General features: G+C 37.9%; 1 long non-coding RNA gene across 1 annotated transcript; it reads left to right on the forward strand.

The window, feature by feature from the left end:
* Positions 1-698: 698 nt before the first annotated feature.
* Positions 699-22,072, forward strand: LOC135109400 (uncharacterized). The gene is made up of 3 exons (XR_010272688.1): positions 699-777; positions 15,444-15,617; positions 20,360-22,072. It is a non-coding gene; the product is annotated as an uncharacterized LOC135109400 (long non-coding RNA).

A 22,072-nucleotide genomic window follows, 5' to 3' on the forward strand; every position in this document is an offset into this window, starting at 1 on the left:
GAATGAGTGATAATATACGCAGCCCGTCCGCGAGGTATGTTAGAATGGTCTCTGTTTTGCGCCAAAGTTGTTTCCTTCCTCACTTCTCGTCTTTCCGGTGAAATCATAATATCAAACAGCATGTATTAATCTAAACTGGTGCAAGGGAGAGACATCTGGTGGCTGATTCCAAGTTGTGCTAATGAACAGATCTGGACACTTCACTTGGCACCACATGTATCAATGAAAATTTTAATTATTCTAATTATGATTTTATGTGCACTCGTACAGAAAACTATCGTTAGGATTTTCGTTCAGCCAGCTTGACATAACCGACGATGATATTCGAAAAAAATAGTGCGGGGCCTTCGGAAATGTCGGTGGGCCTGCTAATCCAGTACTTCATGGCGCGTCATGCAGTTTATGTAGTGATGATCGCATTTTTTCATACAGTTATAACATTTACTTCATGGCTGAGGATAACCCACCAAAGGTTAACTAAAGGAAAGTTGCCGTCTCCAGTAACAGATACATCACCACGCACGAGTACCAACCCTTCCAATACATCCTGTATTGTTACTTTTCGTATCCATCGCCATCTGAATAAAGATAGTTTTCGTATGAATATGGCTGTGTATTTGACTCGGCTTCATCTACTCAAGTGAACCAAGTGAACGAGTTGGCCTGCTCACGGAGCTAAGTTGGGGTTCACCTGCTCGGAGCGTTACATGGGGAATCAGTTCTCGGTTGGTTCCGACAAGGACTGGATGGAGCAACACCTGCGAGGCTGCTGCTATGGTATGTTGGATTACTTGTATTCTTGTGTTGTTTATAACGTATAATATTCGGCAGTCCGTATGCTGTGTATTGATTTAGCGTTCAAGTAAGTGTGGAATGTTGGGTGGATTACAGTGTAGTGGTGGTGAGTGGTGGCGCTCCGCAAGCAAGTGTATCACGCCTGTAATTCTTGCCATGTGGTGCTTGGTGTCGTTTATTTAATGGACTTTAGACATTAATTAGAGAAATTAATATCCACGTACTATATTAGGTGGATATTATGTTATAACCTGGACGTGTGATTACAGTGACTTGTGTGTCGAGGCTGCTTGGTGCTGTGACGGTAGGCATTTAGGAAGAGCAAATGTGATAAGTATATATGGTTTAAAGTTTATTATATATCAAGTCTCATATCCATGCCATTCTTAACCTGTTTTAACCCTATTTCATTTTTAACGTGCCAATTTGTCATAGGTCGAGATTTCTTCAACAGTAAAGTGTTAAAAATCTCATTGCAATGACCGACAACATATGCCTGGTCCTGCCGCTCGTTGACTGGTAAATTAAGAGGTAGTTCTTCGCATGCAGTGGTTAGTAAGGGTATGTAGTAGGGGGAAGAACAGGCAGTGCGAGGAGCAGAGGGGGAGGGTAACGTGCACTCGTAATGGGTAGGGAAAATGGAGGGGAGAGGCAAAAGGGGTAGAACTGAAGGAAAGAGGGGGAGGATGAAGTGCCGAGGCAGAGGGGAATGGGAATGTGTGACTTGTATGCGAGTGTGACGTGAGTATGTTGGGAGTCAGTGTCTGTCATCTTGAATGGATGTAACAGTGAGACAAGTGACTGTATTAAGCATCGATGAGGATTAAATAGAAGTTTTATTTCTGGCTACATCACTGTCTTGAGCAGTGCTTACCACTAGGAGCAGAGAACGTAAGAAATGTTCATGCCAGTGTTAGCCTCAGTTTTAAATGTGTCACTGTTGATAAAATGTTATTATGAAACTTTTTTAAGCATTGATAACCAGGTGCAAAGAATAAGAGGCCATTTTTTTCATATTTCTAAATTAAAAACAAAAATCTTATGAATGGCATGACTCATGACAACTATCTGTAAACCACATAAATCAGGTATTCCATAATTTACCGTTCTAGGAAGGATTAGAACAGACAAATGCACACTCCATCTATCCACTGACGTATGTACAACTCGGTAAGACTTAGCTGCGGTTTGTAACTTAATAAACGTAATCCATGCGTCAAAATCTGCCTTGAAAATGGATGAACTGGGCTCTGATACTCTGATATGAAATTTAGATGTTGCAGATTTAATAGACTTGTTCGAAAGAGGAAAAATACCTTAAAGCAAATTATTAAGACTACTGTTACAAAATTAGGGCAGGGATCTTTCCTCTGTTATATCTCAACATTAGTTTTCTTTCTTTTTACTTTTATTCATGTTTTCCCATAATTTATTTCCCTTTCCTTTCTGTCTTGTCTTTTGTTCTCCTTTCTTCCATCTTTCTCTTCCTTTCTTCCCTTCCTCCTTTGATTCCTACCTTTCCTTCTTCACTGTTATTCATTCCCTCTTCATTTCTCTCTTCCTTGCCTTCTCTCTGCTTCTCCTTTCTTCTCCCACTCTCTCATTCCCTCCTTTACTCCTTTACTGGCTCTCACTCTTAATTTAACTTTCTCTTTCTTTCTTGTCCTTGCTCTCTCTCTCTCTCTCTCTCTCTCTCTCTCTCTCTCTCTCTCTCTCTCTCTCTCTCTCTCTCTCTCTCTCTCTCTCTCTCTCTCTCTCTCTCTCTCTCTCTCTCTCTCTCTCTCTCTCTCTCTCTCTCTCTCTCTCTCCCCGCTTTATTACCATTCTGTCCTAAATTCTTCGCTCTTCTTACTGTCATCATCCCTCCTCCTCCTCCTCCTCCTCCTCCTCCTCCTCCTCCTCCTCCTCCTCCTCCTCCTCCTCCTCCTCCTCCTCCTCGCCAGACTGTTCCTGTCTTAATAACCCTGTCCCTAAAAGCTCCGTCTCAGAAACTCAACATTCCCTTCCCTTTTTGCAGACAATCAGCAAAGAATGTAAATATAACCTGGTAAATGAATCGGTATCTGGAAATGTAAGAATATAAATGAATGAATCAACCACAGTCAGAATCCCGTAAAATAAACGCTTGCTTTTTTTTTTTTTTTTTTTTTTTTTTTTTTTTTTTTTTTTTGAAGAGTTGAACACATTCAGCACCGAAGCGTGAGAGTTTTCCCCTCGGTAATATAGAAATGATAGTGAAAAATAATGACTCAATAAAATCTGGCGCGCGCTCAAGGTTAAAAAAAAAAGGAAAAAGAGAGGGAAAAATGAGGAAGTAATGGAAAAGTAAGATGTGTTTGTATCGAGGTCTGTAAAAATTCAAGGGAGTAAATGAGGTGCAAAGTAAATAGTAAGAAGGAAAGAAGGAAAGGAAGAAAAATATGCACAAAATCGAGGAGGAAAACAAATTGAAAACCGAAACATAAGAATTTTTGCTTCACTGATGTAGAAAGGATAATGTGTTGAAAAAAAAAAAAAGTTATCTGAATGGCGGAAAGTAAATGATATTGATAAGAAGAAAAGAAAGAAACGAGTGAATGGAATAGAGCAGAAAACAATTTGAAAACTGAAACATCATTTTCTGCTTCACTGATGTAGAAATTAAAAAAAAAAAAAGAGATATAGAATTATTGCAAAAATTAAAGCATTTTTCTGAAAACACTCTCCTCTTCCACACGCGCACACACAAGAAAAAAGTTAAATTAAATTATTACCCACGCCATGCTTGAAAACCCACGCACTGCTCTCGCCCACATCTCCCCCACCAAAAAATAAATAAATAGATAAATAAATAAATAGAAATAATAAAAAAAGATACATATTTCGTAGAACCGTAAGACACATCTGACACTGGAGCAATTTTGTTTTTAGTGATGTAGTGGCTTAAATCCCCACCAGTAAATTGCGTGGCCAGACTCGTTCACTTCAGTCGAAAGAAAAAAAAAAAAAAAGAGAAACGCGATCGAGTAATCATGCAAAGGTTCTGATGCGAAGCTGAAGTGGAAAAAAACAAGATCATGAATCAGAGGATAATATTAAATCCAGTAACGAAAAGCAGAAATAGAAAATTAAGGTTATAAATTTAATTTCGACGTGATGCAGTTTATTATACGCGAAGAAAATAAAAGTGTTATATATATTAGGCGCTGGAACAAGGAAACAATCGGCGGAAATGGATAAAAAATGCGAAAACAAAAATGTCGTGAATAGAATGGAATGAGTCACAGAGTATTGGAGAAATGTATGCAGTTTATCACACAAAAAAAGAAGATTGTTATGTATGTTATGAAATTCAATAATTTATTCCTTATAAATTTGTGGAACTTTCCATAAAATATAACTAGATAAAAGAAAATATATATTGTATCAGATGAATCATGAAAAAAAATGTGGTTCATTACATGAGAAGAAAGTGCAACTACGTATTTTCTGTATCACAAAAATAAATTTCAGTTAAATTAGCATAAAAATATTGTATGATTTGAGTCTCACATCGCAAGAAAAGAATAAATAAGATTAGTATGTCAGTTGAAATGGTATAAAAGTAAAATGTCTGACAAGTAATATATATATATATATATATATATATATATATATATATATATATATATATATATATATATATATATATATATATATATATATATATATATATATATATATATATATATATATATATATATATATATGCAGTTTATTATATGGGAAGACATTAATTCTCAACTATTACACGTACTGGAACGTAAAATTAAAACAATTACCTCTCGAATTGTCAAATCATTGCTGAAAAAAAAAAAAATCAACTGCACGTAACCATTCAGAAAATCAGGTAAATGAAGGAAGAAGAGAAAAATTAAGCCACTGTACATGTAAGTTGGGAGATGTTTGGAGCAGATAATACGATATGAAATTGAAGCAAATTGCATGAGTAACAGACAAACATGAATCCATAGTTCTTCATATTACGAGAAGGGAATAAAACCTGGGAAAAATTACATTTGCACCAGTTGAATTATTGGCAGTACTGTGCAAAAAGGAAAAAGTGAAGAAAAATCAAGACATAAAAAAGTCTTTATTTCGGATAAACAAACAAGACTAAGTCAATAAAATAAATAAACATTAATATAGGATCTCGTATTCAATTACTAAAAAATATGTCCTTCCAGTAACTACGCAATCCATCACAAAAAGCGTAGCAATTGATGCCACGCGGTGAGGAAGAAGCAGCGGCTTGCAATTAAGAGACACGGCCCCGCCATGCGTTGCGATTTTCAGCCTGAGTGTGGAGAGCCCCGCACCGCGCCCCGCACCGCTGACGGACTCGGCGCAAAGAAGTCAAGGGCGAAGACTTTGATATTCACTAATTCTGCAGCATGACTTTACTTATTTTGTCCCGTGTTCTGTATTTCAGCATTAGTGACAAGAAATCTACGTACGCAGTATTACAAAATTATCATCAGTATTATTGACAACAGTTTTAACTACACACGAAAAAGAAAAGTTATTATGAGAAGATATTTGACATGCTGTTTTTTTGTGTTCCACTTTCCTCCTTTAACTCGGGAAAAAAAAAAGTGTATTATTTGTGCGATTTCTTTTTCACGGACTAAGCAGCAGCAGTGTAAAAACGTTAACCAGTTCGTTCATGCCGCCATGAAATACTGAAAGAATTATGTACGATTTTTTCTTTTTTTTTTTTTTTTTGCCTCACTTTACCTCATTTCAGAAAGTAGGTAAAGAATTTGAGAGTATATATATTTTTAATCTTCTATCATTCATTTTCCAAAAGTACAGGTAGTAAAGTAAATCGGTACTCATTTACCAAAAAAAAACACGCACTATAGAAGACCATAAGGCTTTTTTATTTTCCCCTATAACAAGTAATATACTGACTTAAATCAGCTTTTCCTTTTGAACGAGGATGACAGGAAATCGTTACCACCACCCGAAGGTCTGCGAATTGTTGTATGTGATCTGAACTGAAGAGAAAAAAAAAAAAACTAAATTGGCACAAGGTTGGAAAAAGTCATAAAACGCATTTTCCTGCTTTTTTTTTTTTTTAGTTCTGACTTTTTTTTCAGTTCTCTCAAATCAACTTTTTTCTGGACCAAAGAGTGACACCATAAAAATATACCACCATCCAAAAGCATCTGCAAGCAACATCATACAAACTTTTCTCTCTCTTCCTTTAGCCCACTGGTTGGTACATGACAAAAGCATGACCGCTGTACCTTCATTCTCGTGGCTCAAGACGAATTAACTGTGTGATAATAGAAGTATAGACACTATGAAAGAAGTATCTTGACTACTCCTTCATTTGAAACGGTGTAAGTCATAAGAAAGAACAAAATACAAACAGGTGGAGTTCAAGAGCTGACTGAGAGGCATTCCGGAAAGATTTAACATGCACCACTCAAATTGTAGGAGGGACGAAAAGAACAGACAGATTCCCAGAGTTTACTGAGAGGCATTTAGAAAAGGTAACCTCATTATAAACCTCTCGATTCGTAGGAAGGAGAAAAAAATTGAAAGAAGTAGAGAGTTCGAGAGCTTACTGAGGGACATGTTGAGAAGATAACCAAGTCGTAGAAAGGAGTAAAAAAGAAACAGGTACAGAGTTATAGAGTTTATTGGGAGACATTCTGAAATGATAAACTTTGCACCAGGCAAGGAGAAAAAGTATAAACAGACTCCAATACTTTACTGAGAGCCACTTTGAAAATATAGCCTCACCATACACCATTCAAGTCATAGGAAGGAGAAAACCATAAACGGACTTCCAGAGTTTGAAAAGGAAGCCAAAACAGACTCCAACCAAGTCACAGAAAGGAGGAAAAACGGAAACAAGTAGAGTGATAGAGCTTAATGGGAGGCATTTTGAAAAGATAAAATTTAGACCAATCATGTCATAAGACAGACAAAAACCATAAAGAATTGGTAAAGAAAACCAAAACATGCATTAGTTAAGTCAAAGAAAGGAGGAAAACGGAAACAAGTAGAGAGCTGTAGAGTTTCATGGGAGGCATTTTGAAAAAAGATTAAATATAAGCCAGTCAAGTCATAGGAAGCAGGAATAACATACACAAACAAAGTTCCACAGTTTGAAAAGAAAACCCAAGCATGCATCAGTCAAGTCACGGAAAGGAGTAAAAACAGGAACAATTACAGTGGTTTTAAGTTTAATGAGGGATTTAATAAGACGCATTTTGGAAACACAACGAAATCTTAGGAAGGAGGAAAAACAAACAGACAGATCCAGAATTTACAGATAGGCAATCAGACAACATAACCATAACGTGAACCGGACGATTTAATAACAAGGAAAACAAAAGATAGCAGTTAGGTCATACTCACTTAAATCAGTCCGCCTCGTACTCATATTTGCTCTAATTTTTCCTCCCATCCCCTTCCTGCCTCCTAGTCCGCTGCAGGGAAGGAGCGATGAAGGGCCTGGTCTTCTCTTGTCCCTCGTCCTCATGGTCATCACAAAACGGCTCACCATTAACAGAAATACAAAAGTTACTCTCCCTTTAGGCTCAGAAATTTCCCTTTTTTCCCCTTTATAATCATATATATCCTTCCTCCTCTTCTTCCTTCCCCTCTCCTCGTCATCCTCCTCCTCCTCCTGCTCCTCCTCCTCCTCCTCCTCCTCCTCCTCCTCCTCCTCCTCCTCCTCCTCCTCCTCCTCCTCTTCTCAATATCCTTTTTTTTCCATTTTCGTATTTTCCAGTAAGTAGCATATATTCTCTTCTTTAAACCGGCTGCTTTTTTTTCTCTTCCTCTCTCTCTCTTTTCCTCTTTTATTCCCCTCCTTTCTCCTTCCATGTCCTTCCCTCCACTTTCCTCTCCCTCCTGTCTCTCCTCTTCCCTTCCCTTCCTCTCCCTTCCAACCCCAATCACTGCAATCTCCATCTTCATCGAGAGAGAGAGAGAGAGAGAGAGAGAGAGAGAGAGAGAGAGAGAGAGAGAGAGAGAGAGAGAGAGAGAGAGAGAGAGAGAGAGAGAGAGAGAGAATAGACAGACAGGCGGTTGAAAATATGGTCGAAGTTGAAAGAAACACTATTGAAGGGAACGTATTTATTGGACACGTCTTTACACACACACACACACACACACACACACACACACACACACACACACACACACACACACACACACACACACACACGGACAGGAAAGTTTGTGTGTATATAATTTCTTTCACTTTAATTTCTGGCTGCGGTTTCAGTACGTAAGACAGTATTTTTTTTTTCTCTCTCTCTCTCCCTCCCCGGCATGTCCTTTTACTAACGAATGAAAAAAAAAGTGCTGCAAAAAAAAAAAGGACGAAAAAAAATAAATAACACGAAACTCTCCTACAATTACGGAATCCCGGTGTTGCTTGAGTGTTCTGAAAATGTAGAGAACAAGGTTTAAGTGTTGTTGTTTGTGTTCCAAATAGATCTTGTGTACCGTCGCGGCCTCAAGTCTTGTAACCTGACGCTCTCACTTCCACTGTGTTTAGCGCGTTCCTTCAGCCTTACGTCCTCTGATCTCCTTGGAACCGTTCACTTCCCAGGTTCTGTAAGGTGACAGGCAGTACATCGGAGGACTTACGGTGGAGACGAAGCGGTTAAGTTACTGGAAAAGAATACAGCACGTGAAAAAGAAATGTTGGTCTTGTACTGTACATTGGTAACAGTCAAGGCCAGTGATGTTCCGCAAAATAGGAGTGAAAAAAGAGAGGAAATGCTTTTAGATAATGCAGTGAACAAATTATTTAAATAGCAAGAATGACATGAATATTAGTAAACACTTGTATGCACTGATGAATATTGACGTATAATGTATAAATAAAAACAGATGGAAGAATGAATGAGTTTCTATGATGCACTATTTTTCTTGGTAGGGGAGACTAGACGAAGGAACTAGTATCTCTCTCTCTCTCTCTCTCTCTCTCTCTCTCTCTCTCTCTCTCTCTCTCTCTCTCTCTCTCTCTCTCTCTCTCTCTCTCTCTCTCTCTCTCTCTCTCTCTCTCTCTCTCTCTCTCTCTCTCTCTCTCTCTCTCTCTCTCTCTCGGCGAGGGTTCCTGAGGTGCATTGCGGCAGCGATCTTCCGCAAAACAGGAGCGAAAAAAGAGAGGAAATACTTAATGAGATAATGCTCCATGATTGCGTGCTAATGTGCTGATAGATGCGCCGGGATTCCTACGCACACACACACACACACACACACACACACACACACACACACACACACACACACACACACACACACACACACACACACACACACACACAATTATGTACCAGAACAGATTCACACGTGCAAGTTTCCCGTGTGTGTGTGTGTGTGTGTGTGTGTGTGTGTGTGTGTGTGAGGGAATGCACCTTAGTACAAGTGAACTCATTTTTTCATTTCTAACTTAGTCATTCTTTCTTGATACCATCTCCTCCTCCTCCTCCTCCTCTTCCTCCATCACTTATTCATTTATTTACCTGTTTTATTTGTTTAACTATCACATTCATCTTCCCATTCTTTCCCTACTGCCTCTGTGTACTCCTACCCTTCTCTCTCCTCTCCCTCTCCTCCCCCAAGCACTGCAGTATATTCCTCCAAATCCTCCTATTTATTGCAGCTAATTGATTGGCTAATGGACGGTAGCGACGCGTTGTGTGCGGCTTAGAAGGCAGCCCACAAATCTGCCAACGCGGACCTTTTTGTAATTGGTAAACTTTGTAAAAATGTCACGCAGGCGAACCGACCTCCCCATTGTGGCCCCTTTGTCTTCGTCTCTCTCTCTCTCTCTCTCTCTCTCTCTCTCTCTCTCTCTCTCTCTCTCTCTCTCTCTCTCTCTCTCTCTCTCTCTCTCTCTCTCTCTCTCTCTCTCTCTCTCTCTCTCTCTCTCTCTCTCTCTCTCTCTCTCTCTCTCATCCATCATTACATATCTTGTCTGGGAAAGTCTAATGAACGGCTTGACACACACACACACACACACACACACACACACACACACACACACACACACACACACACACACACACACACACACACACACACACACACACACACACACACACACACACACACACACACACACACACACACACACACTAGCAAGGCTACAAAAGGTTAATTAGAAGATACACCTGGAAATGAATTAATAAAGTAAAGGTGTTTCAGAGAGAGAGAGAGAGAGAGAGAGAGAGAGAGAGAGAGAGAGAGAGAGAGAGAGAGAGAGAGAGAGAGAGAGAGAGAGTCAGTCAGAGTCGTAAAGAAAAATATGTCGTTCGGGGTGTTTTTATGGTGGCGGTGATGGTGGTGATAGTGGTAGTGATAGTGATAGTGGTGGTGATGGTGGTGGTAGTGGTGGTTGTGATTAGTGTTTGTTGTAGTGATGGTGGCGGTGATGGTGATTGCAATAATAAATGTTTTTTAATGATGATCTCAGCAATGATAAGTGGTAGTGGATAATGATAATATGTTAAAAAAACAGTAATAATTACAACTACTACTGCTACTACTACTACTACTACTACTACTACTACTACTACTACTATTACTACTACTACTACTACTAATAATAATAATAATGATAATAGTAATAGTAATATCTATACTACTACTAAGTACTACTACTACTACTACTACTACTGATAATAGTAATAATAATAATGATAATAATAATATATAATAATAATAATAATAATGATGATGTCTATATTACTACTAACTACTACTACTACTACTACTACTACTACTACTACTAATAATAATAATAATAATAATAATAATAATAGTAATAATATCACAGCAACAACAACTACTACTACTACTACTACTACTAATAATAATAATAATAATAATAATAATAATAATAATAATAATATCACAGCAACAACAACAACAGACTGCTACTACTACTACTACTGCTACTACTACTACTACTACTACTACTACTACTACTACTGCTACTACTACTACTACTACTACTACTACTACTACTACTACTACTACTACTACTACTACTATTTTTTTATTTGTTTATTTTTTTCTATGTAGGAAGGACACTGGCCAAGGGCAACAAAAATCAAATAAAAAATATGCCCACTGAAATGCCAGTTCCAGAAAAGGGTCAAAGCAGTAGTCAAAAATTGATGAATAAGTGTCTTGAAACCTCCCTCTTGAAGGAATTCAAGTCATTGGAAATACAGAAGCAGGCAGGGAGTTCCAGAGTTTACCAGAGAAAGGGATGAATGATTGAGAATACTGGTTAACTCTTGCGTTGGAGAGGTGGACAGAATAGGGGTGAGAGAAAGAACAAAGTCTTGTGCAGCGAGGCCGCGGAAGGAGGGGAGGCATGCAGTTATCAAGATCAGAAGAGCAGTTAGCATGAAAATAGCGGTAAAAGACAGCTAGATATGCAACATTGCGGCGGTGAGAGAGAGGCTGAAGACAGTCAGTTAGAGGAGAGGAGTTGATGAGACGAAAAGCTTTTGATTCCACTACTACTATTAATAATAATAATAATAATAATAATAATAATAACAGCAGCAACAACAACAACAACAACAACAACAACAACAACAACAACAACAACAACAACAACAACAACAACAACAACAACAACAACAACAACAACAACAACAACAACAACAACAACAACAACAACAACAACAACAACAACAACAACAACAACAACAACAACAACAACAACAACAACAACAACAACAACAACAACAACAACAACAACAACAACAACAACAACAACAACAACAACAACAACAACAATAGTAATACTGTAATAATGATAATAATAATAATAATAATAATAATAGTAACAACAACAATATCTACGCAGCAATTATAATCAGAATCATAAGTGAGCAATAAATAACTTGAGATTTTTTTACTGTACGAGTATAATTAATTTCCATTTAATGAAAAGCACGTTTTTTTTTAGCAGTCTTTTTTTTTTTATGTGCACTACCTACATATTCAATTACAAAAGTTGCAGTGACGTAAAAAATATTTATCGATGCATAGAAAAAAGCGCTGAAAAATATTGAATTTGCTGCGACTAAAACACTCGTAATTTTAACGTCGGCATTAGCGTTATATTGAGAGAGAGAGAGAGAGAGAGAGAGAGAGAGAGAGAGAGAGAGAGAGAGAGAGAGAGTAACCGTTACTAAGGAAAATGAGTAATGATAAAAATAATTAGAAGGTAGTGAAGGGTGATAAGAAAATGTAGTAAAACAGATTATATGACAAGCAGAACAAAAAGAAGTAAACAAAGAAATAATTGAATAAGGAATTGGTTGAAAGTTTTGGTCCATGGAAAGGTAGGAAGGAAGGAAGAAAGGGATAAAGAAAGTAAGGAAGGAAGGCAGGCATGAAGGAAGGAATGAAGGAAGGGATGAAGGAAGTGAGAAACGAAAAATGGAAGGAAAGAATTAAGCGATGAATCAAGGAAAAGGAAGGCAGGAAGGGATGAAGGAAAGGAAAGGAAGTTAGAAAGGAAGAAGGGAATGAAAGAAGGAGGGAGAGTGGAAGGAAAGGAATTAATGAGGAAGGAAAAACAGTGGAGACAGAGAGAGAGAGAGAGAGAGAGAGAGAGAGAGAGAGAGAGAGAGAGAGAGAGAGAGAGAGAGAGAGGTTAAGATAAAGCGAATCAATTGAGGCACAAGAGACGGGGCTGATTTAAAATAACACCTCCCTTGAATGGCCTCGTAAATAACAAACATTCCTACATATATACCAGGCTGGCAACGGTTCCTGGTAATGGTAATAGCGTTCCAGCCCCGACCTTTGGAATTTAGGAATTTACGTAGAACTGGAATTAAATATATAGAAAAACCAAACAATAGGATTAATTCTTTTCGTGCAATGTCCGTCTGTCTGTGTGTCTCTTTCTATCTTTGTCTCTGCCTATCTCTGTCTGTCTGTCTGTCTGTTTATTTGTCTGTCCTTCTGTCTGTCTGTTTTTAATTGTGTGTCTGCCTATCTCTCTGTCGGTCTGTCTGTCTGTGTCCATCCGTCAGTATGTCGTGTCTGTGTCTTATCTCTCTCTCTCTCTCTCTCTCTCTCTCTCTCTCTCTCTCTCTCTCTCTCTCTCTCTCTCTCTCTCTCTCTCTCTCTCTCTCTCTCTCTCTCTCTCTCTCTGTCGTGTTCTCTGAAATTTATCACACTTCTCTCTGCCCTGTCCACGATAAATCACTAACGAGAGAGAGAGAGAGAGAGAGAGAGAGAGAGAGAGAGAGAGAGAGAGAGAGAGAGAGAGAGAGAGAGAGAGAGAGAGAGAGAGAGATTGAGAAACTGGTCCTTATTTTCTCTAGAATTTATTGTCTTCCGGCAAAATTTTCGTATAATTTACCGCATCGTGTGTGTGTGTGTGTGTGTGTGTGTGTGTGTGTGTGTGTGTGTGTGTGTGTGTGTGTGTGTGTGTGTGTGTGTGTGTGTGTGTGTGTGTGTGTGTCGTGATTTACTGGTTTTGTCTGCGGTTTTATTTTGTTAAGTGCTTTTTTCATATAGTTTTTCATGTTTTACGGTTCGCCTTGTCGTCTCTCTCTCTCTCTCTCTCTCTCTCTCTCTCTCTCTCTCTCTCTCTCTCTCTCTCTCTCTCTCTCTCTCTCTCTCTCTCTCTCTCTCTCTCTCTCTCTCTCTGTCATTTGTAAATGTATGGGAGATTTCAATTTATTTTCTTACTTTTTTTTAAGAGAGAGAGAGAGAGAGAGAGAGAGAGAGAGAGAGAGAGAGAGAGAGAGAGAGAGAGATTGACGGGCTGTTAATCTCATTCATCTCACATGTACTTTATTCATTGCATTTGATAGTCAGATGCCTAGACAAGAGAGAGAGAGAGAGAGAGAGAGAGAGAGAGAGAGAGAGAGAGAGAGAGAGAGAGAGAGAGAGAGAGAGAGAGAGAGGAAAAACAGATCACTAAATGAGAAAGTAATGAAAGAAAACAATAAAAAAAAAATCGATAAGAAAATGGAAACAAATAACTGAAATACAATGAACCTGCAAAGAGAGAGAGAGAGAGAGAGAGAGAGAGAGAGAGAGAGAGAGAGAGAGAGAGAGAGAGAGAGAGGGAGAGGGAGAGGAAGAGGTGACAGATGTGAGTGTCATGAGAGCTTGTGCTGCGTGTTGAGAGGCGAGTCTGAAGCATTACAGGGAGAGAGTAATGCTTCGGATCGCAACAGGAAAGCTATATTTTTAAGGGCAGTTGTTTACCTTCTTCCGTTTTCTTTTTGCTCTCCTTTTCCTTCCCATAATTCTTCGTAATGTGAGTGCAAAGGTTGGGTCGTTTTGTTTGTTTGTGTGTGTGTTTGTGTGTGTGTGTGTGTGTGTGTGTGTGTGTGTGTGTGTGTGTGTGTGTGTGTGTGTGTGTTTCTGTCTTTCTTTTCTGTTGTTATTCGTTTTGCTTCCTCACCTTTTCCTTACACTTTATCTTTCTATCTTTTCTTTTGTCCTTTTTTTTATATGATATCTCTACGCATTTTTCCTCTCTCGTTTTCTTTATTTCCTGTTTCTTATTTCCTTTATTTCCTATTTATTTTTCCTATTCCTTCTTTCTTCTTTTATCTCTCGTTTTGTATTTTTTCCTGTTTTTTCATCCCTTTTTTTCTCTCTCCTGTCATTCAATATGTTATATTTATATTTTTTTTCTTGCGCTTTTTACCACTCGTTTTTTTTTTTTTCATTATAAAATATCTTGCTTTCATCCATCATCAGTTTCCCTTTTTTTTTGACATTTTTTCCTATATTTTTCTTTCCTATGTTTTTACTCCTTTTTTTTATCTATTGACCTTAACATAGGAAAATAAGGAAATCTACAAGAAGCCATCATGACTACATGTGGCGAAACCTGCATGAATCATACCTACCTATTTCCACCTATCATCTTTATCCATCAATTTATCTAATCTTCTATTGGAGCTCCCTAAGCACTAACAATTTAATCATTAAGTCTGTTCCATTCATCTACCACTTTATTCAAGAACCAGTTCCTTCCTATGTCTTTTTTTTTTTTTAATCCAATACAATTCTCTATTCGTAACAGGTACATTTTTTTCGTCATGTAACCTGCCACATAACAGTAACGAAACTATTTATTTTAAATTGTAAAAGAAAACGTAAAAGATGCAAGAAGACTCCATGAAATAAAGTGAGGAGTCTGTACAAAGCTCCCTTTATCGAGGTTGAACCCGTTATTTCTTCTGTTTTCATCAATTCTTTTCTCTCTTTTACTAATATTTATTCATTTACCGCTTTATTTGAGAATCATTTCCTTTCAGTCTCTCATTTAAATCAAAGTCTATAAAGTTTGAATTCATTATTTCTTTTGTTTTCATCACTTCTCCTTTCCCTCCTTTATCTTTTATCCATGTACCGCTCTATTTGAGAACTCATTCCAATCTCTTTATTCAGTCCATCTTTATCAAGCTCGAATTCATTTTTCTTCTGATTTCGTCACTTTCCTCTCCTTAACTCAGCTTTTCTCTTTGTCACTCTTTTATCTCGACCAATTAAAGAACCAATTCCTGCCAATCTCTTTATTCAACCTAATTCTTTTGTCTTCATTTTTTCACCACTCCTCATTCTCCCCTTTACCAACCAATTTTCTCTTCCAGTTGCTGTGTTTGTCGTCTTGCACCTCGACGTGTTTGCCCTCGTGTGCTGTGGTTTGCTCATTATAAGTACCAGTGTTTGCTCCCCGAATGTGTCCAAGATAAACCCGGCAGTGCGGTGGTCGCGTCTCGCCAGAATGAAAGGCTAACACTTCATATTTGCAGGATTGAGCTGGCGTTAGTGTTTTTTTTTTTTTTTTTTCATTTTATGTGTTGGTTGTGTTAGTAAGGATGAGTTATGTTGTCGTTGGTGTTGCTGTCTGTTATTACGAGCAGTAGTAGTGCAGTAGTTGTAGTAGTGGCAGTTGTATTAATAGAAACCGCATCAGCAGCAATAGTATTACGGTTGAACGCGAAATATGAGTAAAATGGCTTAAAATTTGATAAAAGACATGATAGAGGAGCCGTAATGCAATCAGAGAGAGAGAGAGAGAGAGAGAGAGAGAGAGAGAGAGAGAGAGAGAGAGAGAGAGAGAGAGAGAGAGAATATGACATGATTAATAAAATGTAAAAAGAAAAAAAAATCACTAACCTGAATTTGTGTGTGTGTGTGTGTGTGTGTGTGTGTGTGTGTGTGTGTGTGTGTGTGTGTGTGTGTGTGTGTGTGTGTGTGTGTGTGTGTGTGTGTGTGTGTGTGTGTGTGTGTGTGTGTCCCTCTTCCTTATTACTTAGCGCCCTTGTGCGAAAACTTGGCGGAAATAAGTCCTTTATATGCTGGGGGTAATGTACAGCGCCAGGGAAGCGATCTTTTCTCTCGGCCAGCAAGTTTGTATTTGTAGTGCAGGTTCACTGTCCCCGCCGCCACCACCACCACCACCACCACCACCACCACCACCACCACCACCAATACCATATATTGTCTCTAAACTCAATGCCTTGTAAATACCTATGTACATGTTTTATATTTATTTTAGCAGCTTCTTGAGCTTATTTTACCTTTCATGTAGCTACCTAAATAGATACGCACTTGTTGTAAATCAAGACATGACGTTTTATAAATGACTTTGTAAAGCTTTCTTGATCAATAAACCATCAATTATTATTATTATTATTATTACCACCACCACCACCACCACCACCACCTTCTCCTTCTTTTCTTTTTCTTTTTTCTTTTCTTTTTCTTTTTTTCTTTTCCTTATTTTTCTCCTTTTCCTTCTTTTTCTCCTCCTCCTCCTCCTCCTCCTCCAAAACCATCACCATCACCACCACCCATTCAGTAATAATGATAATAATTCAATTACACCATTAACCATTCCTTTAATATTAACTTTATCCTTAGTAATAGCTTTTATAGTATCTTCACTGAGTACTCTACTTGATGGTATTATTACACTTGGTTATCTTTTTTTTTTTTTCATCCGTTTAAGGTGAAATTAATAGATATCTCTTAATTCACCTGTTCCCTGCATCTTGGCACATCTTTCTTTAATCTCTTACCTACCACTCGTTGACATTTCTTCTCGTTCTCTTCCAAGTATTATACCGGCTTGATATTGCAGCTGTATGTCTTTTTCATCCCTCTTCCTTTAATTCTTGTAGGTGTTTGTAAAGAATTTGTAGGTAGTTTTTTTTTGTGTGTGTGTGTAAATTGTTGCTATTTAGGTGTGAAAGTGTTAACTCCAACAAGCTAGTTTTTTCTTTTTTTATGTTATTTATTTATTTTATTTTATTTACCTTAATGGTACACCAAGTTTTTTAGCATATTTTTTTTCAAATGTCATTTATCATTTTTTTCATGTTATTTCCCCATCAGGCGAGTTTTTTTTTTTTTTAGCTGATAGTTTCTTTAATTATTCTTTGAGACAGACACATGACTTACATAATAACAATAATAATTAATAATAATGCTAATAATAATAATAATAATAATAATAATAATAATAATAATAATGATAATAATAATAATAATCACATAACCAATATCAATAATAATAATAATAATACCTCAAATATACCTTCCATCGTAATAACATTCATCAACTGGCTCTGTTATCATTATTGGCCAGCGATATGGGAAATTTTAATATGTACTCGTATCTCGGTATTCAATTAGCCATGTAATTTAAGGACGATGGCGGCAATCGGTCCACAGAAGATTAGTGACTGAGTGGAGGAAGCTCAGCCAGACCGAGGTGAGCGTGCAGACGTGAGGGAGTCACAAGAGGAGGGTTGACAAATTGAGGGAGTCACTGGAGGAGGGTTGACAAATTGAGGGAGTCACAAGAGGAGGGTTGACAAATTGAGGGAGTCACAAGAGGAGGGTTGATAAATTGAGGGAGTCACAAGAGGAGGGTTGACAAATTGAGGGAGTCACAAGAAGGAGGGTTGACAAATTGAGGGAGTCACTGGAGGAGGGTTGACAAATTGAGGGAGTCACAAGAGGAGGGTCGATAAATTGAGGAGTCACTGGAGGAGGGTTGACAAATTGAGGGAGTCACAAGAGGAGGGTTGATAATGGTGACAGAGTAGATTTAAGATGACGAGAAGCTGTCTTGTGTGTGGCTCGACCTTTGTAGTGCCCTTGTTTACTTTTTTGTTCCTGTGTAATGAGAGGAATCTGAAATAAATGAATAAATTAATGAATAAATAATAACGATGCCGGACCAGAAGGCATAGGTCAGTGTTTCGCTTTCTGTGCTAGATTTTATTTCTATTTTATCATTTATTTATGCATTAGAAAAATTGAACAAAAAAAAAACGAAAGTAAAAAAACACCAATTTACAGCAACCGTTCTCTCCCTCCTTTAACCAAAATAAATAAATAAATAAATGATGAATAAATAAAGATAAAAAAATAGATGAATAAACAGTAAAGTTGAAAGAAGACATTCAGTCCTCCATGAATCTCCCAACACTCACCCACGCCCTCACCTCGACACGCCAACTAGTCCCCGGTGAAGTGAGGGGAGGAGGAGGTGGGGCAGTGCGCAGGTGTTTCATCAGGCTGTCTTGTGATTTGAGACTGCCATGCGAGGGTGGTGGTGGTGGTGGTGATGGTGGTGGTGGTGGTGGTGGTGGTGGTGACGACTGGGATTTCCGTTATAGCTGACTCATGCACCGTTGTCTCATAAGAGCCGCATTCAAAAACTCTTTGCTGCCTCACCACGACTGTTTTTTCAATGCCACAGAGGTGATTGTATTCTCAAAACTGTTTCTTCTGTTGATAATGTAGAAATGTTGTTAATCTGCCACTGGAACACCCTTGAAAACCCGTGTATTTTTAACTAGAGGCTTTTAAAAATAGTTGATATGCGGCGGAGAGAGAGAGAGAGAGAGAGAGAGAGAGAGAGAGAGAGAGAGAGAGAGAGAGAGAGAGAGAGAGAGAGAGAGAGAGAATATCCAGCTTGCATTTTTTCCTCCAAAGCGTGAGAATGACAACTTGTACAGCATACTATTTTTTTCTAGCTGTTTTTCTACCATTTTTCTATTTATTTTTTTTATATATACATATCTGCCAGAAACATGCAGAATTTTTTTTCCTAAAGTGAAATTTCCCCAAAACTTTTCCTTCCCCGCTGAGAGAACTTTGATTTTCACGCTGCTGGGTGCTCGCGGGCAAAGAGAGAAAGGGGAAATAGGAAGGGAAAAGTAAGGGAAAGGTGTGGGGGGAAAAAAAGGTAAAAGAAGTGGAGTGTAGAGGGAATAAGGAGGAAAAGTGGGAGCTGTAGGGAAGGAGGAAAGTGGTGAGGAAAGGATGCAGATTAATTTTCTTCTGGTATGGAAATATGGCAGGAAAGTTTAGCGTCTGCTTGAGTGAAGAAATAAACGTTGTCAAGATGAGCACGGAAAGAATTCAACTTTGTTTCGGCTACGTTCTTTTTTTTTTTTTTTTTTCAGTGTCGTGTTTTTTTTTTCCTTTTGTTTCCCCTTTGCATTTTTCTTTCTTTCTTTCTTTTTTATGTCTGTCTATATATATATATATATATATATATATATATATATATATATATATATATATATATATATATATATATATATATATATATATATATATATATATATATATATCTACATAACTTTATCTTTTCCTATCTTTATCTTTATTTCTCTCGCTTTTTTTCTTTTTTTTTTTGTATTTGTGCTTCGCGTCTTCAGTTTTTCTTTCTTTCCTTTTTTTCACTCATTCCTCTCCTCTTTTCTCTTCCTTCCTTCCTTCCTTCTTTAATGAATCTATTCTCTCGTTTTTTTTTAATATTGTTTTTTTTTTCTCCTATACAATGCATTCTCTCTTTCTCTCCCATCACTTTACTATTTTTTTTACTCCTCCTCCTCTCCTCCTCTTCTCCTATTATCCCTCCTCATCATCATCATTACCTTACATTATATCGCTTTCACACGGCAGCGCATCATTGTATTCTCTCTCTCTCTCTCTCTCTCTCTCTCTCTCTCTCTCTCTCTCTCTCTCTCTCTCTCTCTCTCTCTCTCTCTCTCTCTCTCTCTCTCTCTCAGTAAGATTTTCCTATATGTTTATATTAGCAACATATTTTTTTTCTTCCTCCCCCTTTGTACTTTCCCTTTTGTTTCCATCCTCCTCCTCCTCCTCCTCCTCCTCCTCCTCCTCCTCCTCCTCCTCCTCCTCCTCCTCCTCCTCCTCCTCCTCCTCCTCCTCCTCCTCCTCCTCTGTTGATAATTTCCTGAGGGGCGAGTTATTCATATTTCCTGCCTCGCCTCTTTCCTTTTTTCCTCTCACTCTTTTTCCTCACCTTTTCCTCCCAATATTCCGCACGTGGAGTTAGTGTTGCGTCTTTTCCTCCTGCTTTATTTCCCTCCTTTTTTCATGAGTCCTCCGAGGAAAATCTTGGCGGAATTGAAATATATATTGAAATTGCAAATAGTTTAGCAAGTGTCAGAAGAGGAAGGAGGAGGAGAAGGAATCGTATGTTCTTTTGTATTGATTTCTATTTCTTTTGTTTTTCCAGGTAATTGGTATGCAGTCGCCCAGGTGTCAAGAGATTAGTCAATATTTTATTTATACTGGCGGTGTTTGTGTTTGCAAGATTAAGCAGGGAGGGAATATTGTGCTGAATGAAAGGAAGGGGAAGGGAGGTAGAGAGAAAGAGAGAGAGAGTTGTGAATGCAAAGTGATATGAGAAGGGAAGAAGAAATTGACTGGGGGTAATTGAGATTGTCCGTGTGAATGTGCAGTATATAAGAACGGTGATTGGAATAGACAGGGGCACTTGAATTGGCGTATAAGTTTCCTGTATGTGAAAAGTAAAGAAAAGGATTGAAATAGATCGTGTATCAATTTGGAGTTTGAGAAAGTTGATTGAAATAATAGGCCTATTTTGAGCCAGTTTGTCAATTTGTATGAAAAGTTGAAATTGACACGTGTTCTTGAGGTAGCGTGTCAATTTTTAGTACGTGAGAAAAGGTCGTTGAAATTGACAGATATTTGAAATAGTAGGTCAGTTTGGAGTGTGCGAAAAGGGTGAATGAAACTGACACTAGTACGTGAGCTAGCGTGTCAATTTGGAACATTTGAAAAAGTTGTTGAATTTGATAGACTAACTTGAGCTAGGGTGTGAATTTCGAATATGTGAAAAAAAAAAAGTTGATTAGAATTGACAGTGGTTTGAATTAGTGCAATTTTCGAGTATGAGAAACAGGTGATTGAAACTGTCAGTAGTATTTGAGTTAGCGTGTCAGTTTGAAGCAAGTGAAGAAAAGTTGATTGAAATTGATAGACGTACTCGAGTCAGTGTGTACCTGGAACATATAAAAAAGATGACTGATTGAGATAAATGACTGTTTATTCCATTTCTCTTTTATATAAACTCTACCTAAGGAACTCCAGCAACTCCTCACCTACGCAGATTTCTCCCGTGAAAATAAAAGCAATTCGTTCACACCTAACCAAGCCTACCATACGTTGATCCTAACCTAATTTATCATAGGGGCTAATATGTTAAGTAAAATTTTTGTTGTGGAAAGTGTGTAGCTGGGGAAAACTTTACTTTCGAACTTGTGGTATGCATCTGATAATTGTGTTAAGTAATTCTGTATGCAGTGTAGAATGAAGGCAACGTGGTGTGATGCAAATGTTAAAAAGAAAAAAAATGAGATAGTTGAACGTTGATTTTTTTTTTTTTTTTTTTGTAAGAGAAAGTTTGGCCAAGATCAGCGAAAAGGAAGAAAAAGAAAAAAAAGACCAACTCAGGTGCCAGTCCCTAAAGGAAAGAACCAAATGGATTATGCAAAACTGGAGGATAAGTGTCTTGAAAGAGTTGAAGTCGTAGGAAGGGGAAAATACGGAGGCAAGCAGGGAGTTCCAGAGTTTACCAGTAAGTTGAAAGGATATAGCATAGAGGAAGGAGACGATGTGATGGGATGCTGAGGGGAGGAAAAATGTGAGTCGGTAAGAGAAAAGAGTAGGCGGGATGGGATGCTGAGATTGAAAGTAGTAAGGGAGGTGTGAGTAGAAAAGAACATAACTTGTTAAGAGAAAGAAATAGTGAAAGCTTGAGGAAAAAAAAAGAGAACAACAAAAATAAATGACAATTCATCACGTACAAGAAAATACAAATACATGAATAAAAAAAGTACATTGCTGAGAGAAAATAAATAAGTGATTAGACGTAGAGGCACGAAGAGAAAGGATATACTGTAGTTGAAAGGAGGCGATCTACTGA

Source organism: Scylla paramamosain, chromosome 18, assembly GCF_035594125.1.
Source record: "Scylla paramamosain isolate STU-SP2022 chromosome 18, ASM3559412v1, whole genome shotgun sequence".
In the NCBI taxonomy this organism is placed as follows: domain Eukaryota; kingdom Metazoa; phylum Arthropoda; class Malacostraca; order Decapoda; family Portunidae; genus Scylla; species Scylla paramamosain.